This window comes from Parus major, chromosome 12, assembly GCF_001522545.3.
Source record: "Parus major isolate Abel chromosome 12, Parus_major1.1, whole genome shotgun sequence".
Taxonomy (NCBI): Eukaryota; Metazoa; Chordata; class Aves; order Passeriformes; family Paridae; genus Parus; species Parus major.
This window is the reverse complement of record NC_031781.1, coordinates 8,882,074-8,906,952: the sequence shown is the minus strand read 5'-3', so window position 1 is coordinate 8,906,952 and position 24,879 is coordinate 8,882,074. Positions and strand designations below refer to the sequence as shown.

At 45.2% G+C, this 24,879-nt stretch overlaps 2 long non-coding RNA genes across 3 annotated transcripts; both read left to right on the top strand.

Moving 5' to 3' along the window:
- The first annotated feature begins 677 nt into the window (after positions 1-677).
- LOC117245084 lies at positions 678-11,143 on the top strand. 2 transcript variants are annotated; one of them, XR_004499286.1, is made up of 5 exons: positions 678-3,668; positions 7,713-7,767; positions 8,732-8,822; positions 10,331-10,378; positions 10,529-11,143. It is a non-coding gene; the product is annotated as an uncharacterized LOC117245084 (long non-coding RNA). The 2 variants fall into 2 exon arrangements; XR_004499285.1 differs by lacking the exons at positions 10,331-10,378; positions 10,529-11,143 and adding an exon at positions 9,515-9,910.
- Positions 11,144-19,462: 8,319 nt separating this feature from the next.
- LOC107210359 lies at positions 19,463-24,147 on the top strand. Its single transcript, XR_004499287.1, has 3 exons — positions 19,463-20,389; positions 22,407-22,547; positions 23,485-24,147. It is a non-coding gene; the product is annotated as an uncharacterized LOC107210359 (long non-coding RNA).
- Positions 24,148-24,879: the final 732 nt, after the last annotated feature.

Here is a 24,879-nt window from a genome sequence, read left to right as displayed (position 1 = left end):
AGCAGCTTGGAAATGCAGATTTTGTGACTAAGAGCTAGAGAGACACACCTTGTTACAGCAATGTATCTGGGCTGTGGCTGCAGAGCAGCCTCCCTCCTCTCACCAGCTCTGGGGCTCACTGGATGCTGCTCTGAGCCTGTTCAGGATGCTGAGCAGAAAAATGAAAGCAATTTCTGGTTTCCATAGGTTTTATGGCCAGCTCAGTGTATTGAGGCAGCTCTTTGCAGGGTCAAATGAAAAGGAGGGGAAAAGAGGGAGCCCAAGTAGGAGAGTGTGCTCAGCAGAGAGATTGGCTGGGGATGCTGCAGAGCTGCTGCTCTCCAACCCTGTTTCTTTAATGCTGGTACATTATATATCTTGTATGGATGCTTGTTCTGGTTCTTATTCAATGCATTGACCAGAACATGATGTTTAACTACAGTTCTTCCCTTAATCCCATCCCAGCAAAGACCTGTGTGGTATCTGTATTTAAAGCCCATTTAATTTCAGCCTTCTGTATGCAGGACTATTTTGACAGAGCTGGGGAAGTAATGACACAAATAGTGATAGCACAAATAGTTGTGCTGGCAGATCAGAAGAGGTGGCAACCTCTGGATGAGAGCCATGAAAAGCAGCTGTGGACAGACAACTCCACACAGAGTTTGGCTGCAGCTGGAACAGGATGCACAGCCTAGAGCTTCAGTCACCATTCTACCAGGTCAAAGAAAGGGGAAGAGTGAATCAGTCCAGAAAAAATGAAAACTATTCTGAATGCTGGCTCATAAAATTAAAGGCAACTTTTAAAATCTCAGCAAAAAAAAAAATTTGGCTAATCTTCTACCACTCTCTTATTTCTGTGTACTGGTGTACACCTGGTGTAATTCCCATCCCAGATGAAAGTAGAAATACCAGGATACACAAGTAATTGTTGGTACTGTAGCTCTTCAGGTCAGGAAGAAGTAGTGGGGATTTCTCATGAATTATCCTACCAGTTTCTGCAAGTGTGTCTGTACAGCCTTGAGTGTCTCTGCCTCTTCTAGAGCAGACACTGTAAGGCACCAGCAATAGCACCATTTCTGGTTGTGACTCAGTACAATTTGGCTGCAACATCTCAGATGCATCATCCCATGAGCTCTGGAGCTCTCCACACATTGCTTCGTGTCCAAGTTTGCATTTAGTGGAAAGAGAAAGTAAAGTGAAAGGGTAGCACCCTCTGTGACACAGAGCAAGAAATGAAGGCAGGACTGAGAGAGACTAAAAATGCTGTATGGTGGCAATTCTCAATCATTGTAACAGCCCTCAGGAGAGCTGCTACAAAGCAGAATAGCTTGTAACAGCCGTGTGGGGCCAGAGCCAGAGCAAGGAAGGTATCAGCCAGCTCTGTCCCCATCACAGAACTGAAGCTTAGCGTGACTTGGATTTGTTTTCTCTCTCGGCAATGGGGATCTACGGATGCCAGATGATTAGGGCTCTTAACAAAAAATGTAAAGTAGAAGTATCACATAACCCTGCAATCTGCTCACCTTTCATCCAGAGATTACTTTCTCTTTTAGATCCTTCTTCTGTCCCTCCTGGATGGAGCATTCACTTCTCCAGAGCATTGGCAATGTGATGCCATGATCATGCAGGCCTGGACGAACCTCGGTTTTTCCAGTACCACCATCAGGATGAAAACGTGACCTTTTGCAGCAGCCAGACCTGCCCATAATCCTCAGGTCACTGGTGACAGAATGCCTGACATCCACATATTGCCTACAAACATTCCAGGAAATCTCTCTGAGGCAAAGCCCCTTTGGCCATGCGCTGCTATGTGAGGCAGCCTCCATCTCTTTGCATTTCAATCCCATCCATCTACAGCCAATCATCTGGGAATCTTGTCACTTGCATGAAGTCTGTGCTCCATAATTACAAGGGCCAAACTAAGGTCTTTAAATGGTTTGTGAGGTGACTCAGGTGATGAGGATGTGACCTAAGGTATCAAAACTTCCAGCAATAAAGGGGGCATCATCTTAGCTAATCCCCTTCAGGGGCTGGTATGTGGCAAGCACTGGAATGCACCACTTTTTTCCCTCTGGCTTGATATAACTACTTTCAGTGTTATTTAAAGCTCTGACTAATCACAGGCAATGGCCAGGTTTATAATGCAACAGTGTGTAGCCTGGAGCAAATTCTGACATAATTACACTGTATAAATTCTCCCATTAGAAATGACACTGCATTGGCATTGTATAAGAAGCAGCCATGGTCCAGTCAACTGGCTCTGTGAAAATCTGTCTGACAATTGTTTACCCTGTTGATATCTTATTGACACTTCTTACAATTATGAGACTGTTACATGACAGCACATGGAAGCTAAAGGCTGAAGAGTCTCTCCTTCCCTTGTGATGGCTTCGACTGTGGTTGTTTTCTTGCCTGGTTTTCTCTGGGTGAGGCCTTGCTCAGTTCTGATCACTCTGAAGTAGAAAAAGAAGCATGTGGTTATGGTACAAATCACAAAAGCCCATAGAAATCCTGACTGGGGTTGCATCATCTGCTTCAAGGAGCAATTACTCCCCTAGGTCCCATCCCTTCACTGCAGTGGGATTATGGGCCATATTAGGATTTGTTCCGACCTGGCATTGCCTTGCTCCATGGCAGGGTAGCGAGAGCCAAGCTGCTCTCCTGCTGGTTTTAGCTTGTGCCAGTGGAGCAGCAGGGTGTTGTGAAGGGCTAATTTGTCAGATCCTGGTATGTTGCTTTGCAAAATGACTAGATGATATATTTGTTTCCCACTGCGGTGTCAGGACTGTGGCACATTTGGACAGCCTGGGAAGAGGGAGACTGCACCCTTGCTTGGGAGGACAATGATAGAACCCTCAAGACTGTGGCCAATGCCATTTGGGCAAAGGAAACCAAACACATTTCCAGTTTTGGAGCACTGATTCAATGTAGGTCAAGGAAAGATATTGACCTTTTTGGCCATTATCTTACATAAGGATCACAAAATTAAAAATAATAATCCAAATAAATTCAATGAATATTGGTTATAAAAACAAAATCTTGTAGAGAATTTCAAAACAGTTTTATCATCTCCCTGAGGAAGGTTCAGGAGGGACCCACTGAAAATGTATCTTAAACAACAGGCTTTCTAGCACCAGAACAGCAACAAATGTTGAGAGGTTGGGATGGGGCAGTATGATTCCAGCCTCCCTCTAATCTGGGAGACCTGAGCTAATTTCAAGTATGGGGAATGGGATCTGGAGCCTTTTCAGATCTTCAGTTTTAAGTTGGCTCAGGAGACCAGCAGGTCTCCAAAACTGGCAAACTTAAGAAATAAATTGAGGGGGATTTTATAGTTATAACTGAAAAAAAAAAAAAATCCTACCTGTAGAGGATTATCCCTTGTAGTATGTTGTCTATACCAGTTAATTTACAAAACCCCAATGACTGAGTTTCGTTGTGAAGAAAGTGAGAAAGACTATTCTTTAAGGGATGTATTGACACAACTACTTGGGAATCTTCTGGGCTTGATGCAATACAAGTAACATTGTTGGCATTTGTCCATTTTTCCATTTTCTAACATATGAACTCATTAACCCCCCCACCCCAAAATCTGAGGCAATGCTGCCTGTCTTTTGTTTGTTTGTTTGTTTTCAGCATCATCAGGAAAGCTGTGATCTGGATGCCCCACACAGTCTCCTTCTTAAGCAGTAAGTAATGCCTCTAAGAGATTCTTCCTATTGGTATTCAGAGGCTGGAGCAAAGTACTGAGATGGTGTTGGAGATGGTTATGGAGACAGTCCCCTGCTGGTGTTTCCACTCTGAGCTGGGTCCCTATGGGAATAGAGTGTTTTCCCCAGTCCCCGCCTCTCTGGGGTGCATGCCCTTGCCTGGGCCAACACCAGCATGGAAGAAGTTAGCACTGCTGTTCCCTGTGGCAAACCAAGCTGTGGCTAAAGGAGTATTTGGATACCCTGGGCTGCCAATTCAGAACTTTCCTAAAACCAGCAGTAAAATTTGACTCTGATTCCTTTTTAGGAAAAGAAGGCTGTAATATAAAGCCCCATTTTCTAGGTGTTAGAAGTTTACAACCCACACCATTAAAAGCAAAATTCTGTGTGTAACTTAACGTTTGGTCTTCAGGAACAGCTAGGAGGAAAAGAGAAGGTTCCCTGTTTGTTCTACAAAATAGAAAAGTGGTTGCTTTCTATACTGTAAATATGCATTAGAAAGCTCTTATAGGCTCGTGCTGGGGATTTGATGTTTTTAACTGACTACATTCCTTACATTTTTGTATAACTGCCAAGAAAGCTAAATAAAATGGCTTTTTTAGTGTTTTCTCTAAGAATAGCCCCGCTTCTTTGTAAATATAGCAAAGGAATTGTTGATAATAATTCTTTGGGAGAATAACTGGTGTTATTGATGTTAAAAGTAGAAAGATTGCTGTTTCTCTGTCTCAGAAACAGAGCTAACCAAGTAGGCTGGGGCTTCAGAAAGCCTGAGCATTCCTTGGCCAGTTACTGAACTTAGACTGGTTTCATTCCTGTGCCAGAAGGTGTAGAATCAGAGAAACCAGCACTGAAACTCGAGTAGAAACAAAAAACCCAAACACTAAGATTTGCATTTTCTTTCAGGATGCAAACCTGGACTTTTTCCTCCTTGTTTGCATTTCTCCATTTGCAGATGGTTCTGCCTTCTCCCAATTTACCCTGAAAAACCAGGGTTACTTTACTCAGTTTGATTCAAATGTGCACAATTAACACTCAGGCACCCTTAAACCTCTGCAGTGTTAGGGGAAGTCCCACCCTCCTGAGATATCAGCATGCAAAGACCGACATTCTCAAGCAGAGCCAAAGTTTAGACTACAGAACCCTGGCTTGATTGGCACCCATCATATATATGCCAAGACCTTAGATGTGTTTTGTAATGCCATGCAATAAACTGGTGGTAAAACCAGGATAGCAGCATGAGAATTTGAACCAGCCTGTGCCATGCTTTGACTGATAAACATTCCTGCCATCCAAGATTACGAGAAGGTGGAAGGCTCTTAATCCACTTGTATGTCACTTCCAGGGGGAAAAAAGCTACAATTATTTTTTTAGGGTTGACTGAAAGCATCTGTCTTCCCTGCAGTTGAGACAACCCCTCACAAAGGCTCCCTGTCATTAACCAGACCTGCCCTTCAGCTGAGCATGCAGAGATTTGGTGCTTGTTCAGCCCAGCTTCGTCAGGGCTGGTAGCCCTCGTCAGGATTATTTTTCAAAACAGAGACTCAGTGGGGCCAGGCTGTAGCACACAGTGCCCAGACACTTGCCTTCTGTTTGCACTGAGTCTGCTTCCTCCCAGCTTCCCCAGTTGCTCCCTACCTTTGCCATAAAAGCCGTTCAATGGTTGTTCCTGATTCACCTTTGTCAGTACCACACAGCATTTTGTAGCCTTCTATAATCATTTACTCTCTCATTTACTTTCCAGACTGAAATGCCCCAGTCTCTTTAGGTATTCCTCATAGAGGTATAGTAGGTTAAAAGAGGGAAATTTTAGGAAAAGCAGTAAGTGCTCAGTGCTGTGATGACTGGCTTTTTTCATCTATTGTCAGTTTGGTTACCTGCTCTTTTTGTCTCTGAGATTTCCACTGTGCCAGATGGCAATTGAGGGCAAGTATTCTGTCTTCTTTTGAGCCAAAGAAAGGTTCTGTGTTTCACCTTCAAGACTGTGCTTGTGCCACAGCTTTGATGATATCCAAAGCCACAATATCTCAAGTAGCAACAAAATTCATGCAATCTGTAAGGGAAAGGCTTCTTGTCATCTCTACAAGTGACTTGTGAATGTGAGGTGGTGAAGGATGGAAGGCAGAGTTCCCACCCCATAAGGACTTTCAAGTTAAAAAAGTTAAAACAGCTCCTAGTGGTCTCTGTATCTCCCAATTAAAGCAAATAAAAGCCCAACTAACTGAAAACCAACACCACCAAAACCTACTTTGTTTTTATCAAGATTGAGAGATGACACAAAGGCTGACTACAGCATTAATGAGCTTGTCTGTGGTTTAGGAAGATTCAGATCCTTCTACTGTTGTTTCGAGTATGCATCTGGGCTGATGGCTGTTCTGCTTGTGTTCTTAGATTTCTAGTAGTTACCACTACTACTTCCAAATTTGGGTGGATTTTAGCAGGTAGGACTTTGTTTGAGTCTAAATAGCAACTAATTTAGCAGGCTCATGGAACTTCAATTCCAAACGAGGACAGAATTATGAAAACTGATTGTCCTATGAGATTACTGTCATTCAAAGTCAAATTCACATGCTGAACTTCATTTGTCTATTCCTTTTGCTACTCTTTGGAAAAGTCTGAGCATAAGTCTGGGATAAGGATAGTGTGGAGCAGAATGACAGCAGAATAGATTAAACACTGCAGATGTGCTCAAATTGGGGTTAAGGCGAGACCCCAACCTGGCATCCAAACCACTTTATGATTTCTGCATAACTGGATAATTGAGCAGTAATGGGATGCAGAGTGTTTGCATGTTTGTCTGCCCAGGAGAGGCGCAGCTTCTTTTAAGTTGCCTGCACTACAGGCCCCAGAAGATCTTGTACTAACTATAGGATAAAATATCTATTGCCTCCCTGAATCCCTCCATGTGCCTGAGTAAGAGGGATGTGAGTGAGGGCTGAGTTCCCAGAGTGGGTGCAGGGAGCACAGTGTGAGAGCGTGCGATGCTGTTCAGAAACATGGCTTAAGGTCAGACTCCACTCTAAAGCTTCCCCAGAATCCCAAATCCTCTTTTTATATGAGTTTCACTCAAACACAAACAATTAAAGAATTTCATCCTCTCTTACTACGGTGGGAAAGCTTGGATGCTTCTCTGGTCTCTTAACTTTATTAAACAGCCCCAGAGTGTTCTCTAGATGAGGGTCCTGCCTGGCTTCAGACATCCCAAATCTTTGTGTTTGCTGTGAATAAGTTGGTCTCTGATGCCATTGGCAGCAAAGAAGAGAAATAACACAGCCTGTTGCAAAGAAGAAAAAAATTGAGGGGCAGCTACAAGCCTCGGGTCTGCCCATATGATTGGAATGATTTGACAAGGACCCCCATCAATGGCAGCATTTCAGAGACCTCAGCATGGGCCATTGCACATCTCCACTATCTGTGTCCTTTCATGTTTCCCCTCCTAAAGACAGCACCAGCCAGCTTTAGAGCTTAAGCACCATATGTTCTGACCCCTGCCTGGAGCACAGGGAGGTGCTTTTTGTAGTTTTAATTTTGGAATTTGCCCCATTAATAGGCAAGGTCTGGTGGAATGGAGAGAAACATTCCTCTTGGGCTAGATTGCTCTGGTCTCCAGCAGCTCTCTCATCACCAGGGGTTTGTTAAAGCATGCAGTATGCTAACATCCTGCCAGCTCACCTTTCGTAAACTGCCTCAAAAGCATTAGTCCCACCAGTGCAAATAAGGTGTCTGCCACATGTCTGCTCATTTCTTCCTGGTGCACTGAGGCAAAGCAGCCTTTCCTTGTCAGTCATTGACCAAAACTGTTGATTCTGGAACAACTTGCTGGTTGTAGAGGATGCCAAAAACCTCCTGAAAGCTGGAAGGCAAAGGTGTTCTCTTATTAAATTAACTAAGCTCTAGAATGAATTTTCCTGAGAGCTTATTTGATATCTGGAATAGAAATGGCTTTCCTTCTCCAACTCCACCTACTCAACACTCCGAGTCACATCCAGAGAGCCTTTAGATGCATTTCTCTTCTCTCCTCTCCAGATACAACACTGGAGTTCCACTGCATTTATTTCTAGACAACTGACAAATATTCCAGGTGAGTCCAACTTGAATTTGCTTGCTGAGTTAGTGTAGTGGGCTTAGTTCAGTCTAGGGAGAATTGAGCAGTTGGAGGGTATTTTCTGGTCTATCAGACACTTACATCAGGGCTGAGCTGGAGGAAGTTTGGTCCAGTTTGGTTTAACTGTTAAAACTGCGGCCAGTTCCTGAACTGCTTGTTAAAGCTCAGAGGTGTTTTCTATGTAGGTGTTTTCCAGGGAGTCCCCCATGTTCTGTTTAGCAGACAGTTCCCCCTCTTTCCATTCTCCAAGAGCAGGCTGAGAGGGACTTCTTGGTAGCTCCAGGTCCCTGGATCACCCAGGTACCTCACGACCTCCCTGCCTCCCAAGAGAAATGCAGCTGTGCCAAAGGAAAGTGCAGCCCAACATCTGCACATGCCCAAAGCAGCATGGACCTGTCATTGCTAAATGTAGTCACAGGTTCTGTGGCTGAGGAAGGACCTTGCACTGCAATGCACACATAGAGAGCAACCCCACGATGAAAGAGGCATTTAAAAAACAAATCATATTGAGAGGAGTGGTAAGCCCAGCTCCATCTGTATCTAAAGACATAGATCCTGGTGGTACTGATAAACTGCTGGAGTGAGACCCTAACGCCCTTTGGCTCCTGTAGGAAAAAAAAACCTCTACTAAAATATGTAAATAAATATCCCCCTGTGTCTTTACACACTTAAATACCTTTGCAAACCTGGCTCCTTGCCTGTTTCCCATACTTGGCTACTGCTTCTTAATGTTTGCAGGGTAGCAGGAGCAAGAGCTCAGCTGTAATTTGGGGTTGTATTGTGCAAAGTGCTGCACAGGCACAGAACAAAAGACCTCTGACTGCTTCCCAGCACCCAGGTCTTGTTGTTTTAAAAACAACCTCCCCTGTTTTGTTTGTACGTTTTCTTTATCTCTTATTCATTATTTTCTTCTTTCCTTTACATTTCTGATGCCTCCAAGCTAGAATACCTTTGCTGAGCTCCTGACTGAGCCAGGCCAAGCCTGCCACATGGAAAGGACTTTTTACCTGTGTCCTGCTTATCTGCAAGTGGTGAGTGTGGCTGGAGTGAAGCTGCAAGGGTTGAAATGAAGGGTGTTGGGGTAATACTGCACAATAAAGTTTGTGCTTCAAGATTGCCACTGGGATTAGGGAACATGAGCACTGCTGGAATAAAAAGCAAAAGTTTAGACCACAGAGAACTGAGCAGATGCAAACATGTGATACAAAACTGAAAAACTGTACTCCAAGAGAGGCAAATGTACTCCAGCTGTGCCTGGAGTGGGTGGGTCATGCTTTTCCTGTGCCCAGGCTGTTTATTCGACAGCAACTACCAGGATGGGATTTCCTCCAGGTTTACATCAAGGAGCATTTCATGTCTCTTGACCCTTAACTAGATAAAAGTTACTGTATTAATAATCAACCAACCTGGGGTTCCAGACTGAGTGACAATTTGCATCCATCCCCAACTTACATAAACCTAAACCACCATAATTTAAAGAAAAACTTCTTGAGCTGGTGTTTCCTGTGAAATCTCAATAGAAGAAGTGTGTCTTCTGGGTGCTTTGATGCATTTCAGGTTCATTTTGGGGCTCTGTAATTCATGGCAGCTGGTTCTCTGATTATTTTATATTAAGGACCAACTTCCAGTAACATCAGTGGGAGCAGGATTTCAGCTCTAAAGCTATTATTAACTAATGCAGCACAACAATGCCTGGCTTTCGTTCTGTTTTGTTTTCTCCCAGGGTCGGAACGTGTGTGTATCCCATTAACTCTGTCCTCACTGCTCTCAAGATGTTCCGCACAAATGATTTTATTTTTTTTGTAAAAAAATATATTTTACTAGGCAGTTTTATGAGAACTGACAAAATGCCTCGTAAATAACCCAGCAGGAAATATGGGGTAAATAAAATTTTTACAACTTTATCATAAACCTGAGAAGTCTTTGGTTCCTTTTCGAATGGAATGAGCAAGGTATTTCATTAAAGGAAAAGACATGCTCTCTAAAGCCCAACAATTATAGACACAATGCCTTTTTAACCTGCAATTCAGTCAAACAGGTTTGGTGGCAGTGGAAAATGTTAAAGGCCCTGTTTTGACACTTTGGGTCATGCTCCCCACAGATCAATTTGTGCTGTAGGTTCCCTACACAGCAGAGCTGGAAAACTGGTGCGTGCCTGACCTGTCCCCAAACCCAGGACCTCTAAGGAAACACGTATCTGGGAGAACCTGCTCAGGACAGGCTGCCTTTGTACATCTCCGTGTATGGGGCTGTGTCTGGGCCCCTAAGTGCAAAGGGAATGCAAACAAATATGATCCTCAGGTCTTCAGCTCAAGCCTGAAATGCAAAGATTTGGTCAAAGACCAAGAGTCTGAAATAGAAATGCTTGGAACAAGCCTCAGTCCTTGAACTTTGTGTGAAGGGGGAATTCAGCTCTCAGAAGGAGGATCTTTGAGTGTGATATTTTGGTATGGTGGGAAGACAGGAGGGGGTGTCACTTTTAAGTTCTTTTCACTTGTAAAAACTCATATTGACATCCATGACTATTTTCTACTTACAGTGAAACAGATACTGGGCAAAATACAATCTGTTCCTGGGTGCATAAAAGGTAGGGAAACTATCTTCCAAAAGAAGTGAAAAGGTGCCATTGTAGGCCTGCATGGTCTGATGAAATACCAGATGAGGTGATCTATAGAGAAGGCCTTTGCCATTTCTCATGCCTCTTGTTATCTGATCCCCACCCTATTTGTGCCTCCAGCTTGGCTAAAAACTTGAGAGAGAGCAATCCTGAAAAGGCTGGGATTCACAGAAGCACTGGAGATGTTCAGATACCCTTGTTATCTTCCCTGCATTGACAGCAGACCAGAGGTGACAGCACCACCCAGGCCTCACCTTGCTGGCACCGCGGGCTGTACTCCACAGCCCTGCTCCCCACCTCTTCTCTGGGGCATTCTTGCATAAAGCCCACCACTCAGGGTGGGATGGGCCCCACCTTCCCTTGGAGGCACTGCTGCATTCCCTGCCTTCCCTCCCGGTCCCTCCCTGCTCCACAGCCCTTCCCACCTACCCACCACATTGCCTGGCTGCTCAGGACATCTACAGCAACTTCCTACAGCAGTGTCATGTGAGAAAAGCATCTAAAGCTTTCGCAGCTAAAATGCCATGTAAACAAAGAGGTAAGTTCACCCCACCCCACACCCCAAAGCTATTGTGATGTTGATTTTTCCAATGGCCACCGGCCACACTTTGGGAGCAGGACCCCTAGAGGAGTGCCGGTACCAATGGGTACAGCCCTGCTGAGGACTCGGAGCCCCCGCTGCCTTCCAGGCCAAGTCAGGGTGTCCCCGGGAGATTTGCCTGTATAAGGCTCCAAAGTCTGGCATGTCGTCTGCAAAGCACTGTGTAGAGAGACAATTACCACAGCCCTTTCCCTAAAGGAAATTCCATCTTGGCACTAAACAGCACGGTGGCAGGCAGAGCACAGCCCTGGCAGGGCAGGCCGGGCTGCGTGCGGGGCTCTGCCCTCCCCCAGCAGGGGCTGACAGCATGTCAAGGGAAATTGGCTTTGCCGTGGGACACACTGCTTTAGTGAGAGCCCATATGTTCCTGAGTTATCTGTTCTGAATTCCCCTTATTATCCCAGTGCCTCTGTCACCACCCCCTGCCTCTGCCCTCTCCTCAGGCCTCCACCGTGATGCAGAGGTTAAATAAAATATCATTTCCTTCTAATTTAGCCTTTGTCTTTGGCAATCAAAATGCCCTTCAGGCCCTTCCAGGTCAGAGTAGGACATGGGAAACCCCTTCCCAGGCATTTCACTGTAGATAATGTGGGTGATTCATGAGATCATTCAAAGCACTGCCTTCTGCTGTGGCTGCTGCTTTTGGTGATTGGGCTCTAACTCCTTTTCCTTCCCCACAACATCATCTCTCCTGGCCAAATTTTGCAAACCATGTCCTGGGAAACTGGCAGCCACGGGAGGAGAAGAAAAATAAGAGCAGGTTAGATCTACTGCAGCAAAATCTCTGTGCACGGGAGAAAAATAGCTATGTGAGTCCAGAGAGCAAGAGAATGCTGTCCCTGCTCTAGGAGGGACTGAGCCAGGGAAGCAGCAATATTTTGCAATTCTGCCACTCCTGTTCGAGCCCTTGAGTGCCAGAGTGGACAGAGAAAGTGGAAGGACTCATGTTGTAATACTTCTGGGCAAATATAGCAAGAGATGGGGGAACATACCCAAATCTGCCTCTAGAAGCATCACCTGTGTGTTATTTGTTGAGGGTGCAATACAAAGCAGCGGCATACATTTTTATTTTTTTATAAAAACCAGTATTCTGTTCAGCATCTTCCTGGAGACTCCCTCTAACATAACACCCGACAGAGATAATGCTGGTGAAAGAGCCAATGGTGAAAAAGGAATACCTATAAAGAACAGTATATAATTTATAATGGAGTGTTGTTATTTTAACCTTTCCTTCCTTGTTCAGTTTTATGTATTTGAGTTGAAAGTGCAGAGGCAGCGGGAAGATAGAGCATTAACTTCACCCTGTAACATGCAACATAGGTAAAAAGGGGGGAAGGCTGACTTGTTTTTGTCACTCGTGTGGTCTCCAAGTAAGATGAGTATGGGAGGAAAGTCTCTAGTGCTGGTGTCCCACACATTTTTCTGGCTGTATTTGTCCATTTCTGTCATGGTTGAGTGAGCAACTGTGTGGCTGGGGAGCAGATATGATTGTCATGTGGATGGACTTGGCCCCAGGTATCTCCTCACTATCTGCTCTCAGCAGGAGATGCAGTAGGGATGCAGGAAAAAAACGGTGAGTAAAGGAGAAGATTAAAAAAAAGCACTGAATAAAGGACTGAAGGCACTAAGTATAGGTTGTTCGTGTGCATCCATGGTTTTCCACAGATTAAGAATCCTGTATCATTTTGTGGATGGAGCGGTAGGGAATTAGATCACAGGACCTTTTCAGAAATAGAATCTATCTACCATCTGTCGGTCTGTCTATCTATCTATCTATCTATCTATCTATCTATCTATCTATCTATCTATCTATCTATCTATCTATCGATCTTCCTATCTTTCTATCCTTCCATCCATCCATCCATCCATCCATCCATCCATCCATCCATCCATCCATCCATCCATCCATCCATCCATTCACTTTAAAACAGCCTCCTAAAAATCTATTTAAAATATTCCAAAAAGCCAAGCTGGCAAGACATGAAAATCAGAGGGAGATAGCAGGGTGGGGAAAGTGCCTGAGAGGTGGGAATGGAGAACAAATGGTCCCCACCCCTGCAGTGGTCCCAGCCCCCATTCTCACCCTGCTAGCATCCCTCCCTTTGGTAAACAGAGACAGGCAGGTTTTCACCTTGCCTCCTCCAGAGGACCTGGCCCTTTGTTTCACTGTGTGACTCCCTGGCAGATGGAAGGTGCCTGAGGGGTCTTGTTCAAGGAAAGGCTCCAGTATGCAAAATGAGCCCACAGGCAGAAAGGAGAGGGGTGGGTTTCCTCACCCACTTGGTGGAACAGTTTTTGTCTCCTGATGTTTCTGTTTTGACTTTGAGAAGACATAAGTAGTCTGTAGTTTTACTAAATGAGCCTTTTGTTTTAATAGGAGCTGTGGAAAACCTGGCATTTGGAGCCAAACTTTAGTTCTGAAGGGGGAGAGAGACAAAATCCTGACGTCAGAATATTTAAAATTTTTTAAATTCTTGCACAAAATTTCTTAGGAGGTGAGAATCTGACCCATAAATCAGTGTGATGCAAGCTTTGCAAAGTCCTAATAGTTGCCAATCCTTGCTTTCAACCCCAGGGGATTTACTTGTTTTTATTCTTGTTGCTTTCAGTGGAAGTAAGAGAGGCAGATAGAGGAAATAGCCAAGCCAAGGAACAAGAGATGATGAGAAGCCCATAGCTAGTTGGTCAGTTAGTCTACCACTCAATGCTGTGTTTTACCAGGTCTTCTTCCAAGGCCATTGCACCACATGTGTGGCCTAAGGTCGATGTATGTGCTTTCTTCATCCTCCTACAAAAAACAAAAAGCCAAGCTGAAGTATTACATCTTTGAAAACATATTGATTGATTGTAGGAAGTGTCAGCACTGCATGGGGAGATTCATTTCCACACCCAGCTCTACTGTGATGGTAGCTCAGATCTGCCCCTGTGGATGGGCAGTCTCTGGGTTGAAACCAGTCACCAGCACTAGACCTGTTATGATGGTTTGGAGGTCTCAGACTGGCTGGTAACAGGAAGATGCCCACAGTGCTGTTGGCATGATTTGTCCCCTTGTTTCATTATTTTCCTTCCCTACTCTGACCTATTATTAACCGACCCACCTTCTACCTAGTGTTTCTGTTTCCCCTGATATATTTGTAAAAGGCCTCTTATTCTCCTTAATCCCTTTGGCTATAATTAACTCATTCTGCATTTTTGCTGCCCTTATCTTTTCCCTGCAAGCCTTAACTGACTGAATATTCTTGTTTGGTTGCCTCCCTGTTTTCCATTTCTACTAAAGGTTTCCTTTTTAATCCTTAGATCTCTGAACAGGCTTATTTCTTGCCTTTTTCTTCTTTATTTGCTCTTCTTTTCCTCTCCCACCTTGCTGTGTAAGGTAGACTCCATCTACCTTACACACATCTCAGGATGTGTAGACCTCAGGACTGACTCACATGGCACATTACTTGCTCCACTTCTTAATTCACTTCAACTTATTCACCTCTTTCCTTTGGCACTGTGCAATTTTTTTTTTTTTTTTTTTTTTTGCAATGCTGGATTTACTCTTCCTTTTTTGGGAGATTCCTACCATCTCTGACAGTTCCTTTCTTTCACCTAATACCTTTTATTCTAGAGAAAACATGAAAAGTAAAAATTATTTGTTTTCCAAAAAATATTATTTATGCAGGATTTATTTTTGACCCAGAAAACCAGAAGGGCTGATTGTGGACTCAGAGCTCTCCAGCAGTCTGTGGCTGTGGATCGGGGTGGTAAAAGCCCACAAGGGATGGAGCAGACCTGTTAACCATTGCCATGCTGAGACAGCCTGTACTGCCTGCTATTTTAGAGTGCAGAAGGAGGGAGTTGGGCCACCCTCTCATTCCTCAGCCCACTGCTACCACCTCCCTCAGGAGTAAGCACAGCGAGAGGATGATTTTACTGCTAACGAAGAGATATAAACAAAGTGCAATCTCCAGCCATGCTTTTCCTCTCCCTCCCAAGGACACCTGAAGGAGAGGCCACCAGGCCATGCAGGTACAGTGTGTAATTAATGCAGTGAGTGGGTATGAGGATGAACAGCCCATTCTTTTGTTCCTGTTATTGTGGAAACAGAGGCTAAAGCAGACATCCTTGGTGGAGAGGGTTGGCTGCCTGCTCCGCTCCATGCTCAGTCCTGGGTGAGGGCAGCAGCAGCTGTCCATGGCCATGCCCACAGCCAGTCTTGCTGGTCTTGGTCCCTGTCATCACTCTTAACAAAGCCCATGGCCACTTTTTTGCCCTTTACTTTCCTCTAATTTCAGGCTTTGCTGCTCTAGCCCTGCGGTTCAGCAAGGTAGAGTGGAGGAGGGGAAGGAGGAAGAAGTTTGAGGGAGGTTGTTTTACAGAAAAAAAGAAAAAAAGTGAAAAGGCAGTCCTCTGGGGCCTGGGCATGTTGGTGGTTTTGCCACTTCTGTTGCCTGATCCACCTTTTCAGACACACATGAGGAAACTTCCAAGAATAGCCCTGAGCCAGCCCAGAGCACTCCGGCATCCCCGAGCACAGGGAAGGGGACCAGAGGAGCCCCGAACGCGGAGAAGGGGAACAGCCAGACCAGGCTGCTCCCAAGCACACACTCACGCATGCACACCTACCAGCCTCCTTCCACAAAAGAGGCTTCTTTCATTTCCTGTGAGAGGAGGAGGCGGGAGAGAGGGAACTTGAAGGCTGCAAATTCCTCAGCCACATATCTCGCCTCCCTCTCCTTTCCTATGCTGCCTGCCAGCTCCACGTTCAGGAGCTGCAGCTCCTGCTTCCCATACAAATAGGCAAGGCTGAACAACTGTGCTTTTAAACCTCGTGAGACATTCTGTTTGTTGCTTTGGGGGTTGTTTTCTTATCGCAGTATTTGTGTGCTTTGCCTGTCAGAGCCACCTCAAGGCTGCTCTATCCAAAGGGCCAAGTTGCTGGGTAGCTGGTTTGGAGCACAGGTGTGCCTTGTGCCTTTTTTCCACCTGAGCTGCCCCTTTCTTGCCCCCAGCCAGCTTCAGGAAACTTGTCTTCATGCATATTGACAATTACCCTGTGCTGGAGCAATGCTTTTCCAAACCTTCAGCTCTATACCTGCCATTTCAAAGGGATATTGTTGTCAAGCACCCAGCTTGTCACAAAACCATGAGCTAGAGACACTAAAGCAGCAGGTGGTACCCAGGTGTGTTGGGCTAATCCTCGGCTTTTCTAAGGCAGGGTTACTTTTCCTTCATGAGTAACTAGGATAAGAACGGGAGAGGCAGACAGTGTTTCTGTTTCAGTTATTTGGTGCTCACAGGCTTTCCCTTATTTTTTACAAGGTAGGCTGTATTGCTTCTCCTGTGTCAGGGACACACATTAGGGGTAACGGGTGAGATCTTATTTTCTCCTGAGCTGTGGCAAAGTACCTCACACCAGCCACTGCAGGGCTGCTGTGGCTGTGAGGAGGTGGTGGATCTTTGCCTGTTCTGAGCATCCTGATGCTGTGCTGTGGCTCAGTTAGAACCACTGCTGATGCAGGAGGGAGTCCAGCTGGCTCTTCTGTTTCTTTGCCTGACTCTGGAGGCATAAATGAGTGGTATCAATCAGAAACAATGCCTGAAAGTCAAGTAGATTTGGTGTTCATCTAAATAGGGGAAATCCTGTGCACTGAGATTTCAGGACCTGGTGGCTGGAGTGCAAAATGCATGGAGAGAAAGCGCACTTCTGCAGAACATTTCCTAAGGCATCCAAGGACTCTCTGAAACCCACAAAGCCTGCCCTAAAACCACAGCTGCAACAAAAGAGGAAGAGTCCACAGCAGAACTGGGAGCATATTAAACCTTGCAAAATCGGTCTCTTTCTGTGGTGGGAGCATGTGTATAAATACATACATACATACACATGGAGAGAGAGCTGTGCTTTTTCAGCATCAGCACTAAAAGTGAAGGTAGGATGTGGGGATGCTGAGGAGGGGTGGTGATTTCAGGCAGGGCTGGATCAAGTGCAGTGGCACTCAGGGTGCTTTCACAAGGAGAATGACCAGTCGTCCGAGGACCTAGTGCATTGGATTTAAAGGATTCCAGGTGGTTTGTAAGTCACAGAGGTAAATTCAATAAAGATATAAATGGGAGAGTGAACCATCAGAAAGACAGCAGCAAGGATGAGGCTGCAGATGAAAAGATGTTCAAGTGGTGCAGAGTGCATAGGGCAAAAGGAGTGCAGTTTCCAAGTGACACTAAGGAAGAACATAGGAAAAGAAAGTAAAAAGACTGTTAAAATACAGCCAGCTGTGTAACATTCCATTACCATCTCTGTTCTTGTCAGGGTGCCATGAAGGCAGTGTTCAAAGCTGGCCCCAGTGAGACTGCCCAAGGTGGCTGCTTTCCTGGGTGTTGAGTCAGGAGCTCAGGGTTAACTCTGTGATGCAGGACCTTTACTAGAGAGGTGTGTGTCCCTACTGAACAGCTTTTCTGGAGATGGAATTACTCTGGCAACAGGGATCTGACAAAGAAAGGAAATTCACAAAGCCTGTGCCTGGACACGTTGTCTGTAAGAGTTGTTTCTTCATCTGGACAAGCCTCTGGGCCCAAAGTGCTGGTGCATACTTTGGGAATGAGCCTACGGTATGGTTTGCAGTCAGAGCTGCATATTTTGCCTGCTACATGCATCCAGCTGCAAGTTTCTATTATTGGCATATGACCATGTCCAAAGCCTGCACTAACACAGATTAATGGATTGCCACAACACCACATGATGTAGAAAAATCCTGCCTTAACTAAACAGGCATAGACTGTAGGGGACTGAGTTAAGCAGGTGTAGAGCCTGTTCTAAATCTCAGGAGTCTCTAGCTCTTGAGTACAGCAGATTCACCTCCTGGAAGACTTTAGGAAGCACAGAAGAAAATGCACTGGAGATCCTTACTGCTGTCTCAGTTCTTCTGAGCACAAGGCCAGCAGGAAAACAGCTACTCCGTGCTATGTCTGGACTGCAGGCAGACAGGATCCACTGGACAAGCCACAGCCCTGATTCCCTAACCACCTCATCCAGGCCAGGGATGTGGTTGGAGCTCCCTGACCTCCTTTAGCCCACACACCCAATCTTTCTTCCCAGGAAGTCAGGTCTGCTGTAACCCTCGAAATGGAAGGTGTAAGGAGTGGCTGAGACCAAGGGTTACAGCAGTGTTTCTGTCTCAGGGATTATTCATGTCTTGCCTTCCACTGGAGAAAAATTCACTTTCATATCTCTCAAAGTCAGCTTGCTGTGGAATCAGTGGAGAAAGAGAGTAAAGCAAGAAGATAATGCAGTGGGGGAACATTTCTTTGCATCTTTCCTGGGTAGAGGCATCATCCCCGTTCCCATCACTTGCAGGACCAGCTGTGATTTCTGGCAATGCCAGACACAGCCATCACTCTCTGGGTTCCTTTCCCTTTCATTGTCCTTCTGGAGAACAGGACTCTTGTTAGAAACCCTGCAAGTATCATTGAGAGCCAGCTCTATTATTCCCTAGCCAGTGAAGCAAGACAGGCATACTCTCCCACAACCTAGGGATGCCCCTCTGATCTATTACCAATGGGGCTATCTTTAATGGGATCAGAGCCTGCCCTTTTTCACATCCCACAGGGACAACACCTGCCCACCAGAGAACAAAGAAGAAACCTGTTGTGATGGGAAAAAAAGACAGAGTTCTCTCCAGAGAGGCAGCAAGGCTGTTTGATTAAGAGCATCTTTCTCCCAGCCAGCTGGTTTGCTAGCAAAACAACCAACTAGACTTCATCTTTATGCAAGAGAGAAAATCTCTGTGAAGCAAATGCCACGAGTTCCATTTTATTCACCTATATAAACCACAAGAAATCTGGGGAAATCTTTGCAGAAAAAGGCTGCAGGAGCAAGAGGGAAAATATTTCTGCCTAAACCAAATATTTAAAAAATATTTTTGAAGGGTAATTTCAGTGCAGTATTTGAAATTCTGCAACAAAGAGATCTATCTAGAAGCTTCATCTCTAGCTTGTCTTCCTCAAATGACACAACAGTTACCATGGCTGTACATTTCTCTGTAGCCCCTGTCTTCACAGAGGTGCAGCATCCCAGTCAGGCAGGTCCAATTCCAGCTGTGTTTTCTGCATGAATGTCCTCTGGGGGCTGTCCCATGTGTGCACACCTGCCCAGGAGTCCCCTTTATCTGTAGCACTCCCAGTCCTGGAGCAAGAAACCAGGATGGGACCCAACAACCCCCATCTCCTTCACAGTGGTGCCGAACTCCAAACCAAACTATGCCTGTTGTTTTCTCTGCCTGTTTCTTGAATTGGAGACCAGGCTTCATTGCTGGTGCTTATCCCATACACTGCCCAGTGGAAAACTGGCATGTGAGCACAGGTGTAGGTTCCAAGGGGGTCAGAAGAAAGTTGCCCATGACACAGGATGTGAGCACAGGTGTAGGTTCCAAGGGGGTCAGAAGAAAGTTGCCCATGACACAGGGGCCTTTGTGGTACATGGTTCATTAGCCCAGTCCAGAGTTGGAGTGGAAGGACTCAGGCATGCCTGGGTGTGTTTGTGCATCCTAGTTTCTCTGGCAGTTTGGTGACTCTCACAGAAGTGTAATTGTGAGCAAAGTTTTATTCCAGTGGATGCAGCACGTAGAAAGAAGTTCACCTTCAGTTAGAGAGGATCTTAATATGACCTTCCGTAAAAAAGGGGCATTGTTTTGAGTTGTTAAACAGCTGCTGTGTTCCACCCCACTAATGGTTGCAATTCAGGAGTGAATAATATAAGCCTTAGATAAACAGCTGGTAAAATAATTGGGATCTTTCCTGGCAGGGGGAAGCAGGCAAGTTACTCAACAAAAAGAAATTATTATTCTCACTGCCTAGGAAATGAAGTGCTCTCCTTTTCATCATCAAGTGGGCTGTCAGACAAAATCTCTCCCCGCCCTTCTGGAAGCAACCCATACCACTTGTAGTGCTCTCTTGCCATCTTCACTCTCTTAGGAAGCAAGAGACCATTTTAGTTTGGATTAATTTATCTTCTCTCTTTTACCTTCTGACCTTTGTCTCCTTCTCTACCCCATCCCTGGTCTTAAAAATTACCCTTCCAACTGCCCTTCTGCTGTTCTGTAGGGCAACAAACACTGTCTCCTTTCTCGTGGCAGCTGTGACATGAGTGCAAGAGAAGCAGAAGCTTCCCCCAGCCGCTCCCTCCTGCCCAACTCGGCGTGTCCACTCGGTACACGCTGTGTCTGCTGGGCTGGGGCAGGACTGCAGAGCACCGGGCCTTGGGTCTTGGCCTCCATCGGATGAACAATTTCCCGTTGAAGGTTACTCACTTCCTGTTTTCCGTATTTAGACAATCTGGGCCTATTGGGAGCTTTGATTTGTTGTAAACTTCAGCTGTTTTAAACGTTAAGTCGCGGGAGACTGAGGTAAGGGGAAGGAGGGGGAAAGGCCTGTAGACAAATTAGGGTTATTTAATAGCAGGACTGTGTTCTCTCTGCAGTGTTCTAGTGACCATTAGAGCATGTGAAAGGAAGGTCAGGGGCTGAGAGCATGGGAGATGGCGAAAGGGCTGCGTGCGGCTCTGTGTGTGCGTGGGGCTCTCTGTGAGTGTGTGTGGTCAGCACTTGGAATCAGCCAGGGGATGCACTGCAATGACTAATGTCTCCAGTGTGTCATTGTGCCACAAACAGCTGGATGGAGGTGGTAAGAGCAGTGCAGCAGCTCCACAGCAAAGGCAGGGAGGAGCTTCTAACCTGGAGAGTGCTGTGCCCTTTCCCTGTGCCTATCAGTACACACCACATGCTGACATTTGTTAGAACTTGCCCTGAAGTTTGCTAGGCTGGAGCAAGTTAACACTTGTAGGTAGCTGATAGGGCAGGTCATGTCTTCTTTATGCCTCTTTTGCAAGGGTAAACTGAGGCAGGGAGCACTGTAATTATGCTTGTTATCAGAAAGTGAGTGTGTGAGGGAATGGGGTGAGTCCTGGCACTAGTCAGGCAATGGTCTGCCTCCAGAGATGTGCTTTTTCATCAAGAACATCTTTCCTGTGCTGCTGGGAGTAATGCTTGGAAAGAAGAAAATAGTGTGCAGTCCAGAGTGCCTGTGGGCTCAAAGGTTATGTGAACAATTTTGGTCTGTTCTTTTTGTTCATCTAGTCCTCTTCTATCTATGATTAACTCTCAACATGGAGTTGTTTTACTTCCAAAATTTTCAAGGACCCACAAAAAAGAAAAGAAAAATAAAGCAAAATAATGGATGGGCTGAATTAAAGCAGGAGATGGTAAAATAATCTGTATTTTATAGCAAAATCCAGTAGGGATTGCCTTGAGATCACCCTAGCAATATAACCTGCCACCAGAATGCCAATGTAGGCAACTGGGAGTAAACTAAAGAACCAGAGATAAAAAAGCACAACCAAATAGACAACAGAATGTCCCAGGTAAAGAATCTGCCATGTACTCTCTGCCTGACAGAGAGCAGGCAGGAGCTGAATCAAGAGCTGGAAGAAACTAAGAGCATTGGGAAAGACTTGGTGAAGCACTGAAGTGTTTAGAAGAAACAAGGGTCCATGTTCACGTTCTGGCATTGATAGGTCCAACTCCAAATGATTTACACAGGCTCTTGACCCTCCTGAGCCAGAGTCAACTTTCCCCCAAATAATTCCCTGCAGCCCAGAGCACAGAGAGAGGTGTGTGCAGGATACAGACAAATGGCTGTTTTCTGCCTGGTGCTGCTGCATAGGCTGTGTTAGCGTTATACTTCCCTGATTCAGGTTTTTATAGACCCAGCAGTAGCAGTTCCCTCCCTCAGTGGTATTTGAAGCCTTTCCCTGGAGGAGGGGTTAGTTCACTATTGTCTTTCTACCTGCTGGATGTTTTCTCTCTCACTCTGGATTCTCTCTCACCAGGATCTCTCATCCTGCAGCTGCATTTTGTTCAGATGCGCTTTCGCTGCTCAGAAATGCAGTTTAGTTCTTATTGCAAATGCAGGGCAGTCCCAAAAGTTTCCTCAGGTGGGGGTCCTAGACCTCTCAGCAGCACCTTGGTGCAATGTAAGCCCTGAATTTAGGACAAACTGTATCTGACAGGAACTCATCAGACTGAGCCACCAGGATTGGCTGCAAAGCTGGTACCACAGAGAATTGCACCCAAATCTGTTCAGGCAAATGGTGTCTCTGAATTGGCACCAGCCGGCTGCCCTGATGCTGAGGTTTGATCTGTTAGACCCAGAGCAGCCTGGTTTGCACTCATATCACCATGCTTAGAGAACAGTCACTTAATCTCACTTAGAAATGTTTACTTGCAAGGACCAGATGGCCCAGGGAATTGGGCTAAACAAAGCATTTTACTTCTAGGTCATGCATTCTAATCCAGTCCAGGTTGGTGATAAATTAACATATTCACCTGATAGCCACTTTTGACTTAATTTTTGGTTGTTTTTCAGGCTAATTTCCAAGGGGAGATGCCTCACCACAAAATCTCCCTCTCTGCCCTGCCACAGTTGGTACTGATTTGACTGTCTCTGCAGAGAAGCCAAGGATCAAATGCTCCATGGCGCCAGACTGTTTTCTTTTGCAGCCTGCAGGTAAGGGGAAGTTGTCCTGTGTCTGGCTGTGTCACGCTTGCTCCGAGGATGGGCAGGCTTTCAGTTTGTGGATCTGCTGCCCCAACCCCCTCCACCAATGTGAAATTATATTTTTTTAAAAATGGGAAAATGCTTAATTGCAGTTGACATATAGGCACTCTCTGTTATGAACTTTACATGCAATCACAGATAACAGCATCAAAATTAATGCCTGCTTCCCACTTGTCCTTCTATAAGCAATAAACGTTTGGCAAGTCAGTAAATAACAAAATTCTCATGTGGCCATCTACAGGTCACCAGGATACTTAAGAAGTTTGCGTTAATTATACCATGTTTGCCATCAAAGAGGGGATATTAACCCTTTCTAGCTGTTGCAGGAAAGCAGTGGAGTCATTTGAAAGTAAGTAAATAAAATCTTGTCACTAAAAGCGCAACCTTTGCAAAATAATAGTTTAAAAAGGGATGTTTGAAGCAAAAACCTCAGTAGACATCATGGAAAATACAGTACCTTTTCAGCTTCCCTTTTATTTATTTTGTATTTTGACATCAAACACTCTCTGTAACCTAATCTTCTTGGCTTTTGATGTGGCCGTGGAGACATGACAATTAAGCACTGCTTAAAACAATAATCCCAACAACAGGAACCAAAGGCAAGTAATGTCAGGGTTCCCCCCTCACAAAAATTCTGTCCCCCAGTGTTTGGTGGTAGTGAAAGGACTATAAATCCCAATTTGTTGCCTTGATATCTGCTCTGTGCTTACACTTTACGTTGAACTTTACACACTTGCTCCATTTCCATTCCCTGCTGTTTGTTTTTCTTCTGCTATGCGAAATGTCTGGAGACAAACACAATACACACATTGCAGAGAGATGGTTTGATCTTTCACAGATTAGTGCCACCTGACAAACATGGGATTATTTATTATCTGTGTTGCAGGAACTGCTGAAGCCTCTGCTCAGAGAAGCACGCTCCTCCGGGCGCTGGGGGATGCACCACCCCTCCTGACAGCCTGATGGATTATGGCCCCAGTTCTGTCAGCAGATCCAACCAAACCAGCAAACCGACAGCACAGAGGCAGCCCCCAGGTAAGCCACCATCACAATCTGAATGGGATGTGTACTGTGCAACCAAAGCAAACAGCTTGATTATTCCTGTTTTAAAGAGATGTTGCTAGTTCTCCTTTCTCAGTTATTCAAGCATAGAAGGAGAGAGGCTGAGTTTAGTTATCCCGTTTTAAACCTGCCTGAAAAAGAACATGTTTCTTTTTAAATGAAGCTTGCACAGTATGCTATAAACTGCCTTCTTTTTTTTCTTTTTTTTTTTTTTTTAATGGGTGTTTGCACTAAGCCTTGCTGAACAAGTTAGAGAGATTATTAACTCATCTGAAATGATGCAGGAAGGCCTTGTCCCAGTTGTGTGTTCTTCCTTCAGCACATGGAGAGCTGCTGCAACTCCGTGGTATTCACAAGCAGGACTTGCAACCAGGGCTGGGCAAAAGACTGCAGGGGGAAAGAGAAGCACTGCTAGAAAGAGCTGGGATTTACACACACACACACAGAAAAAGGAACCAAGGTTATTTTTTTTTCTTAATGAGTAGAGTTATCCCCAAGCTGATTTCCATAGGGAGTCAAAGGAGGAAACCCAAAATTCATTAGCAGTTTTCTTGAAAATATTGTTGCAGCAGCAGCAATGTGCACCCCTACACACAGCAGGGTGACTTTGCAAGACTTTGCTGCACTTTAGAAGGCCCCAAGGGACTCCTTGTGTGGGTCAAATTTGAATGTGTGATGAAAGCAGCCACAAAGTTTTGGTCATGGAAAATCTGTTTGACAAGCAATTTTCTCCATCCTCACATGCCAGTCCATGTGCACACCCAGTGTCCCAGGACTGCAGTCCTCGTTCCCAGGGCAGCACTGAGCAGCTCCAGGCTGGCCATCCCCCCTTGCACAGGTTTCCAGGTGGAGAGTGTTTCTTTGGAGAACTTTCCCGAGTCTAATACAGGTCCTGCCTTGAAATCCATTAAGCAGCTGGCCACTTTTCTACATTTACAGTGCTTTTAAAATGTGTTTTTAATGTAAAAGTATTTCTCCAAGCACTTTAATAAAAGAATCAACACACACCAAAAAAAAAATCAAGAGAAACCACAGTTCATCATCTACAATGTGTCTGCTGTCTCAAAATTTAAACTAGCTTAGAAACTTTGTCACACTTAACTGCATGACCTCATCACCCCAAAACAACGCTGGAGAATGAGCTTTTGTACCTGTGCTTTTAATACTAAATCATTCTTTAACTACCTTTTTTTGTCCTACCCTGTTAGGTTTTCAAAAT